General features: G+C 37.7%; 1 long non-coding RNA gene across 1 annotated transcript in view; it reads right to left on the bottom strand.

Annotated features, from left to right (window-relative positions):
* The window catches only part of LOC142603514 (uncharacterized), a 129,249-nt gene that overhangs the window by 87,848 nt on the left and 19,250 nt on the right, over positions 1 to 22,151 (bottom strand). The window contains exon 2 of the long non-coding RNA XR_012837461.1: positions 2,802 to 2,904. This is a non-coding gene — a long non-coding RNA (uncharacterized LOC142603514). The remainder of the gene's footprint in view (positions 1 to 2,801; positions 2,905 to 22,151) is intronic.

Genomic DNA, 22,151 nt, shown 5'->3' with positions numbered 1-22,151 from the left:
AAGAAGTTCATTAATTTTGGTCTCATGAAAAACCAATAGATACCACAACAGTTCTTTAATTGGTATTTTGATTTCTACTGAAGGATCATAGTCTAAGAATAGATAGCCCATGTTCATGCTGTAAAACCCAGCTGCTGACCAGAATCCATGGGAATCAACTGGACATTTTCCTTTCATTTTTTCTTTCTAAGAGGCAAGGGAAATAGGGCTTCTTTGCACAAATGCTTATTAACCTACACATTGTAATATCTGAACTAATTCTTCATCATGACCCAGGTCTATTTGAATATAAGCAAGTGCACAAGAATGCAAAAAAAAGGAAACATTAATATATTAATCTGTTTTTCTAGCTGTCAGTCTTCATGCTTGGTTTCAGGTCATTGTAAGACAGGGAAAATGGGAAAATACAGTCATGGGATACAGATCGTGTACTCTAAAATGCACACCACATCATGAAGTCCTATCACCAGAACAAAACGTATGTTTGAGTCATATGTAGCTACTTATTACTAGGGTTTGGGTACAATCAGGAAAAAGTGGGAAAGTTTATTCTGCTATGTGCTTTTTCTGTGTCCAGCATCTATAAGCCTCATGATATAAAGAGACATATGATTTCTGCTACCAGTCCATTCCAGTATGAAATTTTGTAAGTGATTATGTTAAAACCAAGGAAGGAATTAACCTGAGTTTAGTCTCAACCATCAGAAGAAAATAATGTTCTACGAGAAGACAAAATTTCGTGCCAGATCTACAAAGCAGGTAATGAAAATTTAAAGAATGTGAGGACCTGTGCCTGCATATATGATGTGCAAAGATGACAGTAAAGCTAATGGTTCTGGGTGATCAAGAAATCCTCACAGCCTGTGGATCCCTGCTTCTCTGAGAAAGTGCCATTTTAAAATAATAGAAGGATGCAAGATGCTGCACAGATTCTCAGTTACCATACTTAATGTCCTTAGGTTTAAGTCAGCCCTTTAACACTATTTCCACATAGAACTTGTAATTTATTAATTTGTGTTCTATGATGTTCATTGTTTACGAAACCTGCATCTTTCAAAACATTTTTCTTGACTATTGCAATGTTTTCTAATATGCAGGAAAAATAGGTACTCAAAATGAAATGTTACTCTGAAGTTCAGTAATTTGGATAGAAAGTTACAGATACACTGGTAATCATAAATGGTCTGAGTTTTGAATGATTTTTCCACTCCAGTTAAACATATTGAGAAGTATATTCAAATAATTAAAAAGTGCTGGAAATAAGCAGTATTTGGAATTAATGGAAGCCATATATTCACCCTGTTGCATTCATTATTTTTAAATTATAGTTCCCACAGATTAAGAAATGCAGTGAAGTTAAAATGAAGCAATTTTGTTGCTAAATATTGTCATTTAGATTAAAATTTATATGTCTGTTGAATCCAAAAGCCAAACACTGCTATTGCTGCTGCTTTTATTATTTGTAAAATTTAAAATAAACTGCCAACGAGAAATGAGCAACAACTGGGAAAACATTAAAAAAGCGAGAATAAAAGCCCTAATATCCACATCTCCCTGGCTAACTATTTTCTTACACAGTATGAGTTGCCAATCATATGATGTAGAGATCAAGAAAATCATGTTATATTAATTGCATGTTTCTAAATAGTTTAATAAGGGATCTATACATTATAGATGCTGTAATATATGGTTGAGAGTCCAAAAGGCTAAAAGGTTGCTCATAACCCTCTCTTATCCATCAGTTACAGGCTAACACCCCTTATTTCAAATGCACAAGCTTTTCCGTATTGGTAACACAGTAAATAATTTAAAACCTTTTATAAGTAATTTTTAAGTGAATATGACTGATTGGAAGTTACAATTAAAGGAAGAATGGAAATTCTTGTCCTGCCAAGAATTTCACAGGAGCTGGCTCATGCAAACACACAGTTCTACAAACCCAAACATTCTTCTTCCAAATCCTCAAATCTGTATGGATTTCTGATCATTTCAAATTGGACCCTTTATCTGGGAAAATGTTTATCTCAAGCAAACTACCAGGCAATTTTACATCCAACCTTTAAGGATCTTTGGCAAAATGTTGAATGCTAGCAACCTTCGTTCACTGACCATGGAATAAAGGGTCTTCCACATCCAAGTGGAAAAATCCTCATTTTTAAATACAGTATCACCAGCAATCAACATACAAATGAACACTCATGGCTGCATTTTTAATTACATTAAACCCCACTTGTTTCCTTTGAGGCACAGTTTCATCCCAACAACTCAAGACAGATGGTAAAGTTTTACTGTGACCAATTTTTCATTTCAAAAACTTCAGTGCATTTTAAAGGCAAATATATAAAATGCATTTTAAATTTATTTCCCTTCACACTTGTATAGAATTTATATAAATGTCACCAACTAGGTCTTACCACATTTCTATGGTTCCACATAGACTTCATCAACTTTGTTTTTTCATTCCATTCAATGAGCTATCATATTTTATATCAAATTTAAACAAATCAGCCAAGACAAATACTTCTATGGCGTGGGGGCGTATCTCCTAAATGATGTTGCCAAATAAGTCACCATTATTAGCATTTCCCTATACTCTTTCCATGCTGTCCTACTTTGGCATTATCAGCCGCAGAAAGAACACAAAAATACTTTAGAATAAAACCTCTTCTCCATTGCTGATGCAAAAAGTGAATATGAAGTTCCAGAAACTACTTGAGAATGCCCATTCCATGGACCTCACTAGTGGCACAATATGAAATGACATCTGAACAGTTCAACTGCGGGGAAATTGAGGTGCTTACCTGGCTCAAGACTTCTGGGCTGATTGTAACTGCAGTATTTTCCATTAATTGCCATTCATTCTTCTCCTTGCAGCAGCTCCAAAACAAATATGCTATCAGTTAGCTACAAAAGGAAAAAGAAAATAAAACTAAACTCAAATGAATTTAAAAGAGAGAGAGAAAAATAAAAGAAAATGAGAAAAATCACCTTATGTTTTACAAGTGAGAATTTGTTAAAGCATTTATAAAGAAGTCATTTTCAGTAAGTACATACTCAGAACACTATGAAATCTTTAAAGGGTATATGACTAACAAGCCAAGGAAAAAACTTTTCTTTTTACGCTACTTGGTTATCCTGTTTATTTCCTAATAGTTCTACATTCATAAAAGGCCAAAGGACTCTGACCTTGGCAAGCTAACTAAGCAAGAAAAGGCAATCATGTGTGCAAGGTTGTCACCTACACTACAAATTATGATAAAATATATCTCAGTATTGGAAAAAATAGCTGTATGTCTTCAGTGACATCCACTGTAGTACATTTAAGGATTTGAATAGGACAGCAATTTATTTTGCACTAAAATGTTTTATGGTTATCATAAAGCGTTATGTCTTCAGAGACTGAAAGGTGATGTTTTTATGGACTGTTGCTTCTTGTTGCATTATCTTCACAGATCAAAAATTATCCCTGTTTTTTCCCCTCTTTTCTTTTTTTTTTTTTTCAAGTGCCCCTTATTGCCCTGCTAATAAAAGATGTTGCACAATGGTTCAGTCTGATAAAAAGGAAACTGTTAAACAAAGTGTACAAGGAACATATTTCTAACACGAAAGAGTTTTACAATGAATGATTATCCAGCTAATTAGTGAAATAAATAATAATAATTGCCTGTCCCTCCTCATTAGACTACTAGAAAGAAAACGGAACCCCAAAGCAGAGTTCTAGCTTTTGATTTGAAAAATTGGACCTTATTAATTTTATTATCACTTTGCCAAAAAGCCAGTCCTCTTGCACAATGACAGGGTGGAAAAAAATGACAGGTAGACAGATTGACTGATGTGAAAGATGTCCCATTTTTAGCTTAAGAATAGTTTTGGGGTAGTAATTGAGCAACCTGATGTGGTTAGTTTGCTCCTGATTTATCCCTTCTGAAGAGCCTGAACTACCAGTGAGGATTAGGTGGAACAAATATACAGTATGTGCTTTTGACATGTTAATCTGATGGATTTCAGGCTTATCTAAGTCTATGGAAATTGTAGATAGTATATAAATTGATTATGATTGAATATTATTAATACATCAAAGCCCTTTCCTCTTCATCACATGTTCTTCAGCCTTTGACCAATATCATGCTTCCACATGGCTGACAGTGGTCCATGCTTCTGTCACCTTTGGATTGTTCTCTTGTAGGCCACTTTTTTCCAGACAGTCCTTAAAATTCTACATTTTACACAGAAATAGAGTGCCTGCCAAAGCCAGCATATCTAAACACATTACTTGATGCTGAAGGAATTTCACTGGCTTCTAATGAGGCAGTGAATTAGCCTTAAGGGGTCTAGTTTCAATTTGATGCGTGCATTAAATGGAGTTACGCACGTCACATAACTAATCAATTTATCTAGGCATTAATATAGCTCTCATCACTGTGGTTTCCAAACACTTCAAAACAAGCCCACAGAGGCCTTCAGAAGATCATCGCAGAAAACTGGTCCACAAGAACCTTTTGTTCACTAATATGATATTACAGATTTCCCCCTCTTATCCCCCAAGTCCTAGCAACATCTTCAAGGCTCTTGGACATTGTTGTCCAATACCAGTAAGATATAGAAAAATCAAGATACCCTACATAACCTGAAAGAGATGAGACTAAAATATGCATAGATTTTAAGAACAAACATGTTTTGTTTACTTCTTTTAACACCAATCCTTGCCATAGTCCCAGGGTGATCTATACAAAATGTCCTATCCCTGTCCAAAGATACATTCACAGAAGAAAAAAAGGTATCTCCCAGTTTTACACTGAATTGCACTTACATAGAGTCTCAAAATTCAAACCTCAGCAATTTAATCCGTATGCTCTTCTCCCCATCTCCACAGCCCCCCTTGCTAATCCCTTTCTGATACCTTCTTGTCTCCTCACCTGGCCAGCTGCTGGCTCTAACTGCTCCCACCACGTTCCCCACCCTTACAAGTCAGAGCCAGAGCTTCTCTTGTCCTCTGCAAATATCACATCAGCTTGGATGAACCTGGAGAGGCTTAATTTTTAACAAACTACCCTGAAAAGCCAGTCCATTGCCTTATGTTAATTCCAACATTTCCCTTTCAACAAAGTTACGTTCAGGCTCTATGCATGAGGAATTTTCACTTGACACAAATATTTTTTTCCAAGTGATTTAACTAAAACAGTGAGAACAACTGGGTGGAATCCCAACAGTGGCTTAATTCAGCTCAGCATGCACCTGCTCTTCACAGTGGGAGCGCAGCTGAAATACACCTGGTAATGCACTTTATATAAAACTCTGCTCCCAATCCTTGACACTAGTTCAGTTGTAGAATGTACTTTTAATATAGTTTAAAGATCAGTCCATTTCTACACTGCATATGTGAAATCAATGCCATGATTGTGGCTTTCTCTTCACAGAAAATAGTGCACTGATATTATAACGGGTTTGTACCTAATTTCGGCAAGGCGGTACCAGAACAATTGCCATTTCATTTTATTTTTACCTACTACAACAAAGTCAGGGGCAACGTAACAAATTAATACAATGGCTGGAATGCTAGCACATTTACTTATCGAAAGTAAACTGAAGGTCAGTTTAGGGAAGAGGTCTTATGCTGTGAACAAGATAGCTAAGGTGACACCAGAGTTTTAAAGAGCCTCCTTCAGGCTGCAGGATAACACTGAAGCACTTCCTGAATGACCCAACATTATTTCTTTGTATTGCTTTATAATTTTAGTCTTTCAGATATTAAGCTTCAGTTTCCAATGTAAAAAGCAATATCCCCACCACCAAAACAGCAAAAACACCAAGATAGTCTTCTAACTTTTCCATCCTTCGCTCAGTTTTAACTGAAAATATCATATAAAGCTGCAGATTTTCACACGTGCTGGATAAGGAAACTGGTGGTGTTCCTAAGTCTTTCATAGGGTAGAAAATGCCTCTCTTTGACTTACATAGAGAAGCATCCTTTCGGATTATATTACCAGAGGAATATTTACACTTCTCCAACTCCTTTGTTTCTTTGGCTGTGCTTCCCAGTAGAGTAAGAATTCATCATTTTTCTCATCTTTGTATTGCACATAGCACAGAATTTCTTTTTTCCCCAAACAGAAAAGTGTGATTCATAGCACATAAACAACTGCTCCTCCCTAACTTCTACCTTATATATTCACATTAATAAATGCTTTTTCACATTATAAACTGCAGCATATTTTTCTAAGGTTTTTGTTTAATTCCCGACTAACACATCCCACAGATGACATGTAATCTGCTAGTTGGAATTGAGCAACAGCTATAGTGGAGGTAAATACCCCTTCAACAAAACAAAAACTCTCCAGAAATTTTTCTCAAGGATTGTAGAATAAATGGCAGAGAAAGGGCCTGATCCAACTCACCATCAGATCTTATTGCCTTGTCTTCAGAGGAGGTAGGGCACAGCCATTCAGGCACTGCACGCTGCCCAAATAGGAGACCCTTTCTCCAATGCTTGTGGTGAGGCTGGTGTTCCCCGACTGAAGCCACTGCAGGCCTGGAGACAGGCTGCAGCTGGGAACACGGCTCTGCAAGAGCAGAGAGGATGCACCCACATAGCCCTGGCCGGGTCTGCTATAGCTGAGAAGTCTCAACTACCTTGTAGGATCAAAGGAAAGTAACAACCGTTGGTGCAAAGCGTATTTGCCTTGATGTATATGTGCAGAGATCAGTTTTCTTCTACTAATAAGGTCCAAACATACAGTTGCTAATGCGTCCATGAAGAACATGTCCTACATTTGTTTTTATTCCATGTACTTCAAACTGCAACTGGATAAAACAATCAATATCCCTCATTTTTATATCAGAACTGGATTTGAATTGAGCAAATGACATTTTTATATACCTAAAAGCTCAGATGAAAAGCACTGAAAGAAACTCTGAGGTGTTCAGAAATGCATCTATGCTCTCATTCCCCAGATGTTGAACTTAGGCTCATTTCTGATCCAAGCTTGTGAGATCAAACTAAACTACACATTCCTGTTTGTTATTTTAATAATCACATTACTTTCATCTCCCTGTTCCAAGATAATTTAGTGCCAACAGGATCATATAATCACACCACAGTACCACAGAAAGCTAACATATGCTATTCCAATTTTTCAAATTTCTGATTCCTCTTCATATAGAGCACACAATGTGGCCTAGCACAGTTTATATATCTGAAGTGAGCTGCTTTGAGAGCTGTTCAGTTTTGCAGTCCTTCCTTTCCTTGATGCCATGTCATCTCCATTCAAAAGCTGATCCTTTGAAATATTCCTATCCTGACCAAAAGCATATCTGGAGGGTCTCGGTGAATACGTAAATGTTTAATATGCTTTTACGTTTAAAAAAAGCAACCACAAAACACCAAAAACAAAAAAAGGGAAAAAAGCCCAACCAAACCAAAACCCCACAAAAAGCCCCAACCCCACAAACCCCCAGAATATAAGAGACTTAAACTGCTGCATTACACCCTACTATGGAGACATTGCAAGCTGAAATCCTCCATAAGTTCAGATGCTTGCAAAGAACCAAGAGCAACAGTCAAGCTGCATGCGAGCAGTCCTGTGTGTCCCATACAATTTGTGTAAAGTAAGAATAGGGAAAATAATAATAATAAATTAATAAATAAAATCAATGCAACACTCCGACCATCCAGCAATGCGCACATAAGTCGTCATTAACTTCAGTGGCAATATTATTGCCTGGTCATGAAGGGGGGGGGGGGGGGGGGGGGGGGGGGGGGGGGGAAGGAGAAAACTCCTCACAAATAGAGTGCAAAGGAGGTGCTGGAAGAAGCTGGAATTACAAAACATAATAACAAAAAACTCTGAGCGTCTAAGTGGCAAACTTGGCCCAATCCAAGGGACACATCCATAATTTAAACAGTTCAAAACCAGAGCTTGTAGCAGCCAGTGTGAAGTCATTCCCAACAGCAAGAAAAGCCTAGTTACGAAGGCAAGCCAGCTCAATTGCTGAAATCTTCAGATCACACTCTGTGAGTTATGAATCTGAATAACTGTTCTATGTTCCTCAGATATCTGTCAGGCAGTGATGGGTCTCCATTTATGGCACTGTGAGACCACATTAACTCTTTCTTTGTCACCATCCACTTATTGTTAGTATGGAAGATAATGTGAGATTGTGCCCATGCATCTCTACACAAAGATAGAACTTTTTGTAATGCTACTCTATTTAGAGGGTGAGCCAAAGCTCATTAAAATCAATGGCAGTCTGTCTTCTTCACTGCAACAGAGGAGAGACATTTCCTCTCTAAATAACATATGAAAAACATACCACAAGAAGACATGCACCACAAGACAACAACACTGTATCAAGGCAATCACAACTTATCCAAAATGAGACAAGCCAGGTTTGTTTTTAAGCATAGTTTTGAATGAAAGTCATATTGCACAGAGGGATCTATTTATCATATCAGTTGTAATCCCACCTCTAAAATGAAAAGTGAAAAAACCCACAATGTGCATCAGCCTATTTAGTTTGGAAGAAGGGCAGCTGTTTTGTCTGTATCTTAAATGGAAGTCAAGCAGACCCCTCTCCCTGAAACATTAACCATTTCAAAAGATCTCATTAAAAGGTTTCTCTGTTTTCACTGATTATTATGTAGCAACTACAAGAACACCTATAAATCTGATCAAATTAGGTTTTCAGGCCTTTATTCCAGATAATTTCTTCTCCCTATGTGGACTTTCTCAGGAAATGAGATTTAATGAGTCATAGTCCTTACTGATAATCACAGGAGAGCTCATTAGCTTTCTGTCAGATTTGTACCCACTATCTGCCCTCAGTATGCTTGTGACTTACTAGAGCTAAAAATGACACTACAGAGAAAGCAGACATGCTCAGATGAAGCAATACAGTGGATTTGAAATACTATAGAGAGAAATATTTCTCCTTAATTTATTTTGAAACCTTAAAGGAAAAAAAAAAATCAACATGACTTCTCTCCTTTCTTAACCTTCTTTCTCTATTGTGATGTCATCGCTGACAGCAAGACGCATAGTATTAGAGAAAATTAAGCATAATATTTGAAGACTCCTCACAGATACAGTAGCAGAGAACTAGTCTATACAGTCCGTAATACAAGGCTCTGGGGACTGGAACATATTTCTGTTCCAGTGTACAAAATTGTGGTTTACCTCAAATCCTGCAATATCTTCAGGGTATCAATGACAGATTAATGCACAAGACAGTGCAAGTGAACCTGCTTTTTGACCTGCTGAGCTGGTTTTGCCTGGGATAGAGTTATTTTCTTCACAGTAGCTAGTATGGGGCTATCTTTTGGATTTGTGCTGAAAACGGTGTTGATAACACAGGGGTGTTTTAGTTACTGCTGAGCAGTGCTTAGACAGAGTCAAGGCCTTTTTGGCCACCAGCAAGTAGGCTGAGGGTGACCAAATGGATATTCCGTACCATATGATGTCATGCTCAGCATATAAAGCTGGGGGAAGAAGGAAGGGACGTTCAGAGCGATGGTGTTTGTCTCCCCAAGTAACCGTCATGCGTGATAGAGCCCTGCTTTCCTGGAGATGGCTGAACACCTGCCAGCCAATGGGAAGTGGGGAATGAATTCCTTGTTTTGCTTTGCTTGTGTGTGTGGCTTTTGCTTTACCTATAAAACTGTCTTTATCTCAACCCACGAGTTTTCTCACTTTAACTTTTCCAATTCTCTCCCCCATCCCGCTGGGGACAAGTGAGCAAATGGCCGTGGGGTACTTAGTTGCCAGCTGGGGTTAAACCACACCACCTGCCCCTCCCACACTTACAGATGTCTATCTCCATGTCAAATATTTCTACTTGGGTTGTTACCTCTCAGCCCATCACATGCACAGCCTACTGTCTCCTGGGTCTGCCACAAGGGCATAGCTCTGAGCTTGTCTGTGCAAAGGAACTCCTAAGCCCCATGGCTGTAGCACTGGGAAAGATGCTTCTGCTCACCACACAAAGTGCTGTGGAACAGCAGTGTTCATCTGATAGATTGTGAGATATGAATGGCCTTAGTATTCTTCCACCTACACTTTTTGCTACTTATTTCCCAAACTATTTTAATGACCTGCTTATTCTCTATGAAGAGGGTTGTTAAAAAGCAAAAACTTTCAGTGAATAACTGCTTAAAGAAATATCAGAGGCCAGTGAGAAAAAGACAAAGAAATGTGATCAAATATTTGATCCCACTCCTTTTTCATTCAGAATTATCTGTTCAGATCTATCTTTTCTTTTCACACTTGCACACTTCAGCACACATTCACTTTGTAGTCACAGGAACACATCATCTGAATTTTCCATATGGGGAATAGGCACATAAGTGACTATTTTCTTTTGCTGAAAAGAAAAATAAACTTTTTTTTTTTTTCCCCTGAAAGAAAAGTCAAACATGCAGCACCAGCCACTGGGTCAGCAATTAGACCTTGTCAGTGTTAGGCTTTCACACGGCTTCCATTCAGGTACTATCTGAGCACTTCCATTACTATAATATTTGGTAGTTGTGTCCAAAAGCTTCCCATAAAGTAGGAAATACGTTTATTTTCTCTCTTGCAGATGAAGCAGCAAGGCAGAGAAATCTTCCCATGTTAACAAAGGAAGTTTGTAAAAGAAAAGAAAAGGGGACCCAAGTCTTTTGTGTCCCACGCCAGCACACTTTATCATGAACCAACCTTTCAAAGCGATCAAGTCGTCTGAATGTAAGTGCAACAAGCCAATCCTCCAACTACGAACATAAGTGAAAGCAAAGAGCTGAAATAATCCAAATCTCTTTTACACCTTAGAATTCATGCTCTGCACTAAATCTCATTTCTCTCCAGCTTGCATAAACTTTTGATAAAAGTTTAAACGATAACAAGGCATACACCCATCTTTGCTTTTCAAAGAAAACTACCTTGGTCACAATGTAGATTGATGGTCAGAGCAACTGAGTGAAACCAGGAATTACAACTTCTGTAACTGCCTCAGGTCATAGCTCCGAGCAAGCCAATTCACCTCTTTCATATTTTCCCTTACTATAAATACAGGGTGTGTGTGTGTGTGTGGCATGTGGAACAACTTGTAAGAGATTGAGATAGTCCAGTGCAAACTTATATTTAAACAAGCTGTAACAGCTCTGCATTTTGAAGGGGTAATTTAGGTATTTATTACCAGTTCAATAGATTTCATGGATAAGTAGTAGTTTTACATATCTGTTCTTTCCTATACCTGCGATCTCTCACCTCGTCAGAAGCTCCATGTTGAGACAGTCTTTCTTCTCATTAGGAGCCTTTCCTGTGGGGCCAAGCAGGGGCCACTGAAGCTGCTAAGCACTTCCAGCTGACCAGAGAGCAGAGGGTCAGCTGCGCATAGCAACAGGTTGTGTTGCCATCAGATTTTCAGGAAGATCCTGAACTATTTGTCTAATCAGACCACTTGCGCATTTATGTATTTTTTTATCTGTGATTTTCACAGCAACAGAGATGAGCAGCTTTTTATGCCATTATATAAGCTCTTTTTCCCAGGAAGTTAATGGTTTTAAAGTCTGAGACATTGCAAATAAGGATTGCAGGTGTAATTCCAGCTCAGGATGACTTCAGGGTTCCAGCGTCAGTCATTAATCACTTGAGCTGCACTTTCTGGGTTCATGATTTTGACAAAATCGCTTAATTTGAATTATGGCCTTGTATTCAACACTAGGGTATGTACTATTCTCTGTATAATTTTTAAATACAAACAGCATGGAAAAATTAGAATCTATGACTTAGAAGTCTAGTCCTCTTATGGCACAGGCAAACAAAATGCTCTTGACTTTAACCTATGGGTTCCACTTCCTATGTGGTGTATTTTTCATACATCATGGGTTTTTATAAATTTGCTATATAAAGCATCAGAGCTACGTTGCCAGCAAAATATAAGGAAAACAAATATGTCAAGGTAATGATGCCAGGACAATTCCTTATTGAAAAAAGCAGTTTATTAATACCTTATTGCTACAAGCTAGATCTTATTATCATCTTGGGTCATTTAGAATCTTATTAGGTATTCTGATGGTGGCTGAATAATCCTGTGATAAATTCTTTGCCATGTCCTTCACAGTTGTCATAGCAGGATCATAAACAGCATTTATAACAATCTAGCCTGGGGGAAAAGGCTTACAATGGTCTGTTTAACATGCAGAAAATATTCAGATCGGCTGTGTCTGGTTAGATTTGAGACCCACAGGAGAGATACCAAAGTTAAATGTAGCATGGGTTTCTCTGAAGATTAGCTTTAAAAAAGGCTTTGGGTCAGGGACGTGGGGACTAATGCCAATGATATGGCCACAATCAGCCTTCTTTCAAGAAAGCCAACTTGAATAAAAATGGTAGCTGCAAGTTACTTTCTTACTGAAAAACCATGTAAGGTTACTTGAGCCACTACTTAAGAAGCACAGTTGAAATTATTCGCAATTGAATGGCTTGGAGCTCAGTCATCTACTTCAGTGATTATTATATGAAATATAATACTTCCAAGGATAGTATATACAGCAGTTAAGTTCAATGGGTACAGATCACAGTCACCAAATGAAGAGCAAAGTACTGTCAATTGCTCAGAATTTGTCCCCAACTTTAAAAACAAATTGTCAATAATTCTAAAATTGAAAATATATCTCAAAAAAAGAAACCTTAAGCCAATCAGGTGAATACTGAGAGGGGAAAGGGATTAAGCTCACCAAAAAAATTGTTACTTAGAGCAAATAGTTGCATTGTTTTGTCTCCTCTATGATCCTGCTTTCCTCTAACTTTTTCTAGCTGACTGTGGATTCTTTGAGAGGTGTAGCTGTACCTTCATAGGTAGTTTTTAGCGCTTTGGGGATGTACCAGCAGAAATAAGTAATAGCATTGTAATTACAGAGACTAAGGAAAAAAAGCTTTGAATTAAGCAGTTAAATCAACAGATAGGAGCCTGTAGAAAAACATACTATACAAAAGCTATTGGGTTTAGGGTACTAAGTAAATTTAGCTAAAGTTGAGGCATGCTGTTTTTCCCCTTGTGACTAACATTAGTTTTTCTAGTTTGTTCTTAGCGCAAATCTAGTTGGGTTGAAGGAAAGCTCACTTGTAGCACGCAGGCTGCCAAAGTAGCACAACATACATGTTTCAATCACACTGCAATCATGACAGTATATAAGATTTTCACATCTCTAAACCATTAGCAGGTAGGTTATAGAATTATACTGCTAGCTTAGCAGAAGTGTCATGGCTTTTATTTTTTTATAATAAAATTCAGCCTTTGCTCCTTCTTAAGATGTCATGCTTTCTATTAAAAAGTAAAAGTTTTGATAATATATTTTTTCAATATGAGATTTACATTGATAATCTTCCTTGTCAATTAAAAAAGCATATTAAGTATTACTATCACTGTGGACAGAAATTTAAAAATTGACTTTGTAAAAAAAAAAAAAAAACAAAAACCACAACCCCAAAAAACCAAACCACCAACAGCCTTTCCATCTTTGTTTTGATAACTGTACAGCTGTAAAAAGAAGTACCACATGTGAAGATGATTCCTATTTTGGATGCACAGATCAACACTCAACCAGACTGAAAGAGCAGCAATGCAAAATGAATCCCTTTTAAGATTGCAAGTTAACTAAAAGTCTTTGGAGGTTTAAAACTGTTAGTATCATTCTATAAATGTACAAAATCCCTCCAAGGCAGCTCTCCTGATACAGTCACCTAAGCATATTAATTTACAAAAATCTCTCTTGCACTAAAAACTAAACTGTGACAAAAGAAAGTATCTGCTTCACAAGTTAAATTTTGCTTTGTCTTTAAACTTAAAAGAAGTAAAATATGCTTATCTTAAAATAAGATTGCCTCTCTGCCTTCTGAGCATGTCTATACAGCTGTTTAGGACTGAAGCAAAATCTCAGCAGCAATATGCAGTCACTTTTCTTCCCTCTCACCTGCTTATGAACAATCTCTTTTCCTCCCGAAATCAACTTCTGCCACTGATCTGGCCTCATCTGAATCATACCAACCAATTTCCTATCAGATTTATTGCTAGTATGAGCGCACACCATCTCTGTAAGACTATCTCTGGTTTATTTCGCAGCATTTTACAGTGCTATGCCATATACGCTTCATACGTAATAAAATAGTCCAGTTTCTACAGATATTATCCAAACTAGCATTACTTGACAAACTTTATAGGTAGTTTTTAAATTGACATAATCTAGCTCCACTTGGCTGCTTTTGACACTAAACTCACATGAACTTACTTTAAAAAAAAATGCACATTACTATATGCAAAATTTTTACCTGTTGTTCAGCATTTTCATTCAGCTTGCAAAGCCCACCAACAGAAGTGTTCAGAGGGCTGTCACAGTTTTCTACAAATATGTCTGGGGAGGTTAATTTCTGTTCAGCTGCCCACCCACAGCTTCTTGAAGAAGCACTAGCAGTAAAAGGTGCAGATATAATGCATCGGCAAAGGCAAGACACAACTCAGTATGAGCCCATTCGCATAGAACAGCTTGCTTTAGTTACTGCCACAGATTCACAACTCTCTAAATTGAGTTACAGTTATCACCTGCTCTCAGGTAGGGTGATAACTATGACACAAACACCTTCCCTCTAGCCTGCTAATTGACCTCAAACCCAGCTCTCCAGAATATCTAGCAAACTGCTACGAGGCTCAGCAGAAACCAGAAGAACAAAGTTTTTTCATGATCAGGCACCATCAACTCCCAGCTCAGAGGTTAAATGCTAAGTCAGAAATTTTGTGACTTTGGGAAGTTGTTTTTCAATCGGTACCTGTGACAAAGCCTTGAACAGCAACATTGCAGAAAGAAAGTAACATTTACATCAACGCAAAGGATCCTCTTCTTCTGTATACAGAAGTAGCATGTATTCCTGATTACAAGAAAGGAATCAAAATATGCTTGCCAAGTGTACTGGCTAAACTACTAGCCCAGCAGCTAAGGGTTTCATTTCCTTTCCAGATGCTAATGAGAAGGAGGGTGGGTCAGTGGCCAGGAAAGAGAAGCTGAGTCAGGCTGGCCCATGTTCTGGTGCAGATGGTACCAGCCCAAAGGGGGCTAGGGTCCTCATTGTGGCTGCAGGCCAGGCACTACCTGTGGCTTGTGGAGTGAAGCTCAATTAGCTGTGCCTGCCTTGCTGCACTCACAGCTTCAGGTGCATTAAGTAGATTCAGCATTTTTATGGAAAAGAACCCAACACTGGTTCCTGAGCAACTACAAGTCAGATTATACCTTCAGTGGGAAAAATGTCTTAGAATTATCACTCAGATGTGAAAAACCTGCAGCACACCAACAAGGAAAATGATGACTGGGTCAAATCAGCTCAGCTGTTCAGCAATACAAGCACCAAGAACACATGCAACACATCTTTCTACAGTTGTACCTCACTGCCAAGGTGCCATTGCACTTCTGTTTGACTTTTTGCTATTGATCCAGAATGTATATGTGGCAGTCTATAACAGTGCAGAATACTCTGCATAGATACTCTGCTAGCTCCCAGGTAATTCAAGAGACAGGTAAACAGTGTCCAAGACTGACTTTCAAATCACTTAGAGCAAAACACGGTAAAGACTACTGAAGGAAGAATAGATTCCCAGTAATTCCAAAGAGAACAGATTAGCAAAATTTCCCTTCTTTTCCCCAAATACGTTGCATTTGGTTACGTATCCTCTTCTTAACTCTCAGTGAAACTCCCCGTCCCCACTCACTCATCTGCAAACAGAAATATTAGCTAACAGGTTTCCTAGGACCTGGATTGCCACTCTCAGTGAAACATCTCTAATTTTCCTCATGCACTGAGATTCATTTACAAAACCATTTCCGTTGAGAATGTTTGATGTACACTATAAAGCAAAATGTGACCATATACATATTTCCCACTGTAAACCAGCAAGATGTCCAAATGGTAGCCATGCTCTTTTTTGCACCTTATGGGATATCTGTGAATTGATATTCCTCTTACAATAAATGAGACAGAGAAGAGAATAACAAACTCTACAATGCAAACTTAGTGGATTAATAGCAAGTCTGAAGAGTGCATCAGTACAGACTATGAACCACTCAGATTGGCTTTAGAGTCAGTAAGTAAATATGCTGTTAAATACCTCGATCATGAACAGCATTATTCTTCACTGGTCAAAACAATTTTCACTTCTTGATCAGGAATAGACTATACAACTGCCCAGACCTATACAAATAAATCCAGTTTGGTGCTACCTAAACCAGAAATCTGCTGAGAAAGACACTTGGAATTGGCAATAGATGCAGGCACTGCAAAGAATTTTTCTGCATAGATGGATGATGCACTAGAGACCAGCTCTTATCATAAAAACTACAATAGCAGGTGTGAGTGAAATAAAATTTAGCAATGACATGGACATTCTACAAAAGTCAATGAGAAAAAAAAAATCTTCTCAGGTACATGTGTATGCTGTTAATCATAATTAAGGCAAGTGTGACAGTTTCTTGGCAACAGACACCAAGTTCCATTCCCTGACAAACAAATCCTGCAGGAATACTCTCTTTCATTACATCAAGCCTGCAGTTCTTTACACTAATATCCTCCACTTGGAGCACTCCAAGTCATAGGGAAACTTTTGTTTTTTCAATTGCTTTTTGCTGGATAATCACATGATGACCTCCACAAAAGAAAGGAGCAAGTTTCTCATTAGTAAAGTAAAAAGAGCTTCAAAAGCTTGTAATATAAACAAGCACATACGCTACTGTAGGCTGGGGCAGGAGAGTGGGGACAAAAAGAGATTCACAGCATCCAAGTTAGGGACCTAACGCTATCCATATTGTCAAAGAAGATTCAGAGCACCAAGTGGAATAGCAAAGCCTGACTACCCTAATAGCAGCAAGTAAATTATAGTCCCCCTGTTTATATATTTTACTTGCATAATAAAGTATCTATAACACTTAACGATGAGCACCTACACGTAAATGTTTCCAAGAAAGCAATTTATAGGTATACTTACTATTGACCTTTCAGTAATTAGGGGATTTCCCATTTTTAACAACAACAAAAATTTGATGATTTGGAGGGAAGCAAGCTTTTTCAGAGAACTTTTTTTTTTCTTCTCCTTTGAAAAACCTTTTTGATAGCAAGGTTTTGGCCAGCTGCAAGTTTTTCATTGAAAACAAGTCACACGTTACCATGATTCATTAATTTTTTTCATAAAAGGAGAAAACAGTTGATTAAAGAATACTGAATCATTTAAAGAAGACACTATAAATGCATGTAATAGCTAAAAGGGTTGCAAAGAAACATGGTTATGATTCTAAAAGAAGGTGTAAATACCACAGAGAGAACAGAAATCCCTTACAGTATGTATAATTATATTACTGATAATTGTATCTCAGTAATGAGGAAATTACAGCAGAACACCAGTAAAGCCTCTCACAATAAATTGCACAAGTTTATGGAATCTCTTCAGGGAAGCGTGTGGAAACTCCCTACATCATCTGAAAGACATAAAACACAGGAGACAAAATACATTCACAGTGTGCTGTGGGGACAATATCGAGCTGGAAGTGAGATGGACTGGTCTTTTCCATTTCTAAGTGCTATGCCATGAGCCTAGGAATGGGATTTAAAATCACCACCTCTGCTGTCTTCCGATTTTGTTGTCTGTTCCTGGCTGTATCTCATGTTAGTGAGATCCCACAGGGTTTAGCAATTAGCATAAGGAAAGCAGTATGATAATCAGAAGAAATTAATGGTTTAAAAACATAATCTTACACTTCCCCTGAGACTTGTTCCATGCAACTGGACTCTCAAAGAAAGAAAAAAAAAAACACAACAGGTAATTGATTCTTATTAAGAGAATAATCTGCTACAAAACACTATCCATGTGAAGAAGATGTTAATTTTAAAGTGCTCTCAGAGTCAGTAGGAATCTAGTCTCTGACTAGCTTTCTAAGGAAGGGAGGCTAGGATCCTCCATGTCACCCTCCTCTTTTGCACCTACTCCAAACAGCTGAGGACAACATGGGTCTTCATGTGCTAACAACCAGCATCTGAAAAAGGGAATAGGATGTGACAGTGAAATAACAATCTCTAGTTTTTTGTCAGCAATTTAAATGAGAAAGGTGGAGAAATAAGCATGCACTGCATACTCTTCTCAGTCAATTGTGAGGAGAAGCTAGGACAGCTCATGAGTCATGGATATTATCAAACTTCATAAGCTATATATTGTATTTAACTATGCCCAGTGCTGAATTTTTATACAATCCTTGGAAAAGATTGAGTTACAGACTTTATTCCCATGGTCAACTACACTATCAAATATGTGTGTTATTTATTCTGGCTTAATTTCCTCTTTCAATGAATTGATTAATAATGTAAAAAAGCAATCACATAAAGCAGAAAAAAAAAAAGCCCTCAGTAAATGTCTGGTCTTACTTCAACGAGTGTAGAAACTAAGTGGATCTCTTAAGGACTTAAAAAAAAAAATAAAATTAAAGATAGAAACACTCAGCCACTTCAGTCCAAAACAATGCTTCACATACTCAGTATGTCATCCAGCTATTCATTAAAATAGAGGAAATTTCCAAGATCTCTATTCTGGGAGAAAAAAAGGAAAAAAAAAAAGTGTTTCATATATAGCATTTTGACCAGCTAGTACAGGTGCTTCAACTCCACATGTTTTTTATACAGTTTTATCCAGACAATACAGGAGGTCATGTGGGCAGCATTTTTTCTATGAACTTGTTCATTAGTAGTGCCTGTTCACATAGAGCAGCCTTGCCTCAAACATTTGCTCAAGTCAAAGAATAAGGCTGCATGCAAACTTTTGTTGCTCAGTTTCAGAGCCTTCATAGCAAAAATTAACACTGTAGTGTATCTTCCCATAACTGAACATCAGCTCGCACAGCAGAAAAACAATTCCGACGTCTACGTGAAACAGCACCACCTGGTGATCTTTGTCATAATGACAGTTACGTCTTTCAATGGGTACTCAAAAAGTCACATTTTTCTCTTTTCTTCCAACATTGTAAGATAAGATTTAAAAAATGTAAAGAACATCCCCAATTCTGAGAAGTTGTAGTTAAAATTTTAAAATGTATATGAAATGTAAAAAAGTTAACATTAATCTAAATCTCAAGATCCCAAAATATTGCAGACGATCTTAGAGAGGTAACCGTTAAAGTAAGAGTGGAAAAGTAAATTAAGTTCTGTAAACAACTGAGTTAATAGTGCTTTAAGTCTTTAATTTTTCTGTTTTCCTCTTTGACTGAAGTTTTGAAGCAGTGAGGTTAGCCATCCACATCCACAAATTTTACAAAAGATAGGGTTCATTCCATTCAAGTGTTTGAAAATGTTCATTTATACCCCCTTTTGAACACAGCGGCATCCCTAGGAGCCATGAAAAGCAGGGCTTCCATCCCTTTGTGAAGTTCTGCATCTGAACTCTCCCCTCTGATTCTTTCCCCCCCACAGAAATTTTGCCTTTCTCCAGACAAGATGTCTCTCTAACTACACATCTTCCTCTGTCAAAATACAACCTTCCACACTTCCTCCCATCAGCGTAATCTTCCCTTCTACATCAAGTCATTGCCTTACGATCATTTTTCTCCAGGCAGCAAGCCATATTCTTCTTGAACCACAATAGAAAGAGATTATGTCATGAGCAAACAAGTTTTGTTGTGTGTGCCTTGTATTGTGGCATGGCAAGTACTAGTCACTTGGGGAAGGCAGATCAGGAAGATAGGAGACTGACCTCAGCAAGGGACTGATCAAACAAAACTGAAATCAGCCACCATCAAGAGACCAGTTCATCATTAGCCACAAACCCACCCTCTTCATTGCTGAGAGACAACAGTAGACCTCCCTGCAGGAGAGGTGGCTGTTGGCACTTCCTCAGGAGGCTCACCCTACCATTCCTTCTGCTAGCTGGGATGCGAGGACATGAGCACAGCACTCGCATCAGAGCATGTACCCACTTTGCCCAGGAAAGCTGAGCTGCAGAATATTAACCTGAAGTGGCCTAATTTGAAGGGATATCATCTCAGACATCAGGAATCTCTACACTTCTAAATAACAACAACAACAAGAAGAACAGATTGTTTAAAAACATATAGCTTATGTTCTTCACAGACCTGGTGCTGCCTTACAGTCACCAGCTTGCAGCATCATGCCCTTAATGGCTCCAAACAAAGCATCTTTAGTATCAGTCCAGGAAAAAACCCATCAGAAATGCTGTATTCAGACAGATGTCAAAACAGTTCTTTTTCCCCAGGGACAGTCTGCCTGGCTGCCCTGCTGATTTTGTCATTCTGAGAGCTCAACACAACTCCATTAGGATAAATTTTGTCATAAGATAAATTGCACGCTCAAAATGCCTCCTGAAGTTTCAAAATCCACGATTAACAATTTCATATTCATAATGGTAAACATCAATACATCTTCCTCAGGAAGAAACTACCATTTGCATAAATTTAATGAGTACTTTAATACAGTGGTATTTTGGTAGCACACTCACACCACTATCTCTCTTGTGAAGTCTGACAACATTTGCTAGAAAAATGCTGATGGGTTTGTGGTTCCTTAAATTATTTTTACAGGCTCCACAAAACCACTAGGCATGTTCATGATTACAGGAGAAATATACCTAACCTTCAGAGAGTGGTTACACAGACATTGCCATTTTACATTTTATGAAGCTGGACATTCAAGGCCAATGGAAGCTCACATCACTTTTCTCTCCAGAATAATGAATTGTGTTGATTTATTTTTTTTTAAATTTATACTCTGCAATAGAATATTAACCTATAGAAAAGCTACTAAAGGAGCCAATGCTTTTCCTATAAAAAAGCAATACCTTCTAAAATTCAATATATTTAAAAGGAAAGCTAGATCCCAGGATGCAAATTTGTCAAATATCTTTCCCTGATGTCTAGTGCCATCTTTTGCATTTTGGCAAAAATATGAAACAGAAAAATATTCTTGGTTTTAATACAAGGATCCAGTGCTGAGAAATTATCTGCTTGAACTGAGTTAAGTTACTAGAAAATTATCTATGAGCTAGACTTTTTTTCCAAGCATTTGATGCCAAGTGTCACAGTCAGCCTTCGGCACTAGAAGCAGATTCCGTAACAGATATGTAATAGCATGGGATTGTTTATGAGCTTGGATGGAAATAAAGGAAAACTCACAGCTTGCAGAAGGTATGACTGATGCTCTCTTCTTTCAGAAAAATACAGTAACTCTTCATGAGAGACTGCAGAAAGCATTTTGAAAGAGGATGCACAAGCAGGAAGAAAAAGAAAAAATCCACATGAGTTTTTTTGGAACTGGAGATAACTTAGACCACAGATGATAAAGGTACAAATGGGGTAGCACAGTCTGCAGTTTGATCCTTTTTGTCTCAGATGATTATGATTATCTAATTATGCTCACCACATACATTAAATACTTCTTATCTGTAGCATAGACACCTTGCCCCCTTATTTATAAAAACTCTTTATAGCAGAGACATTCCAAAAAGTTGTTATTAGAAATATTAATATTTGCTATTTCCTTTTATAAAGGAAGGATTAACACCAATATTAAAGAAGGAATGGCAACAAGCAGTAAAAATTAAAGTCTTTGATCCTTTGCCGCGTGACTCACCAGGCCTAACTCTGTAACACACTGCTCTGAATCTTTTAAACAATTCCATATTTGTAGACTTGAAAGGGTGTTCAGTGCTTTTTGAAGTACAAGTCACCTCAAAGTGTACAAAGCTGACTGCAAAAAAGAATCAGTCAAAACTGCTAGCTGCATCAGAAAACATTCGGGAAAGTTTAATGTTTTTCTGAATTTCCAAGAAAAATGCTATGGTGAGAAGAGATACAGACTTTCAAAGCAGATGGTTCACTGGTAGAGCTAGGATTTCTGCATACTGGAAAAGCAAGTGTAAAAGGAAATTTTCCATAACTGTATAAATGAACAGCATCCACCCTCCAAAAGGCAATATGCTGTTAGCTTCTGATACACTGATGCTGTATTATTAAGGATTTTTCTCAGTTGTGGCAACAGTAAGCAGCAATTTTCAGACTTTAAAACTAGAGACAGGCTGTTAAACATGCACTGTTCTCCAGCATTCTTTTATTTACCATCTAGTTTGTATTGTTATTACGAATAATG

Source organism: Balearica regulorum, chromosome 12 (genome assembly GCF_011004875.1).
Source record: "Balearica regulorum gibbericeps isolate bBalReg1 chromosome 12, bBalReg1.pri, whole genome shotgun sequence".
NCBI classification, from domain to species: Eukaryota; Metazoa; Chordata; class Aves; order Gruiformes; family Gruidae; genus Balearica; species Balearica regulorum.
Note: the sequence above shows the minus strand (reverse complement) of the source record. Positions and strands in the feature narration are given on the sequence as shown.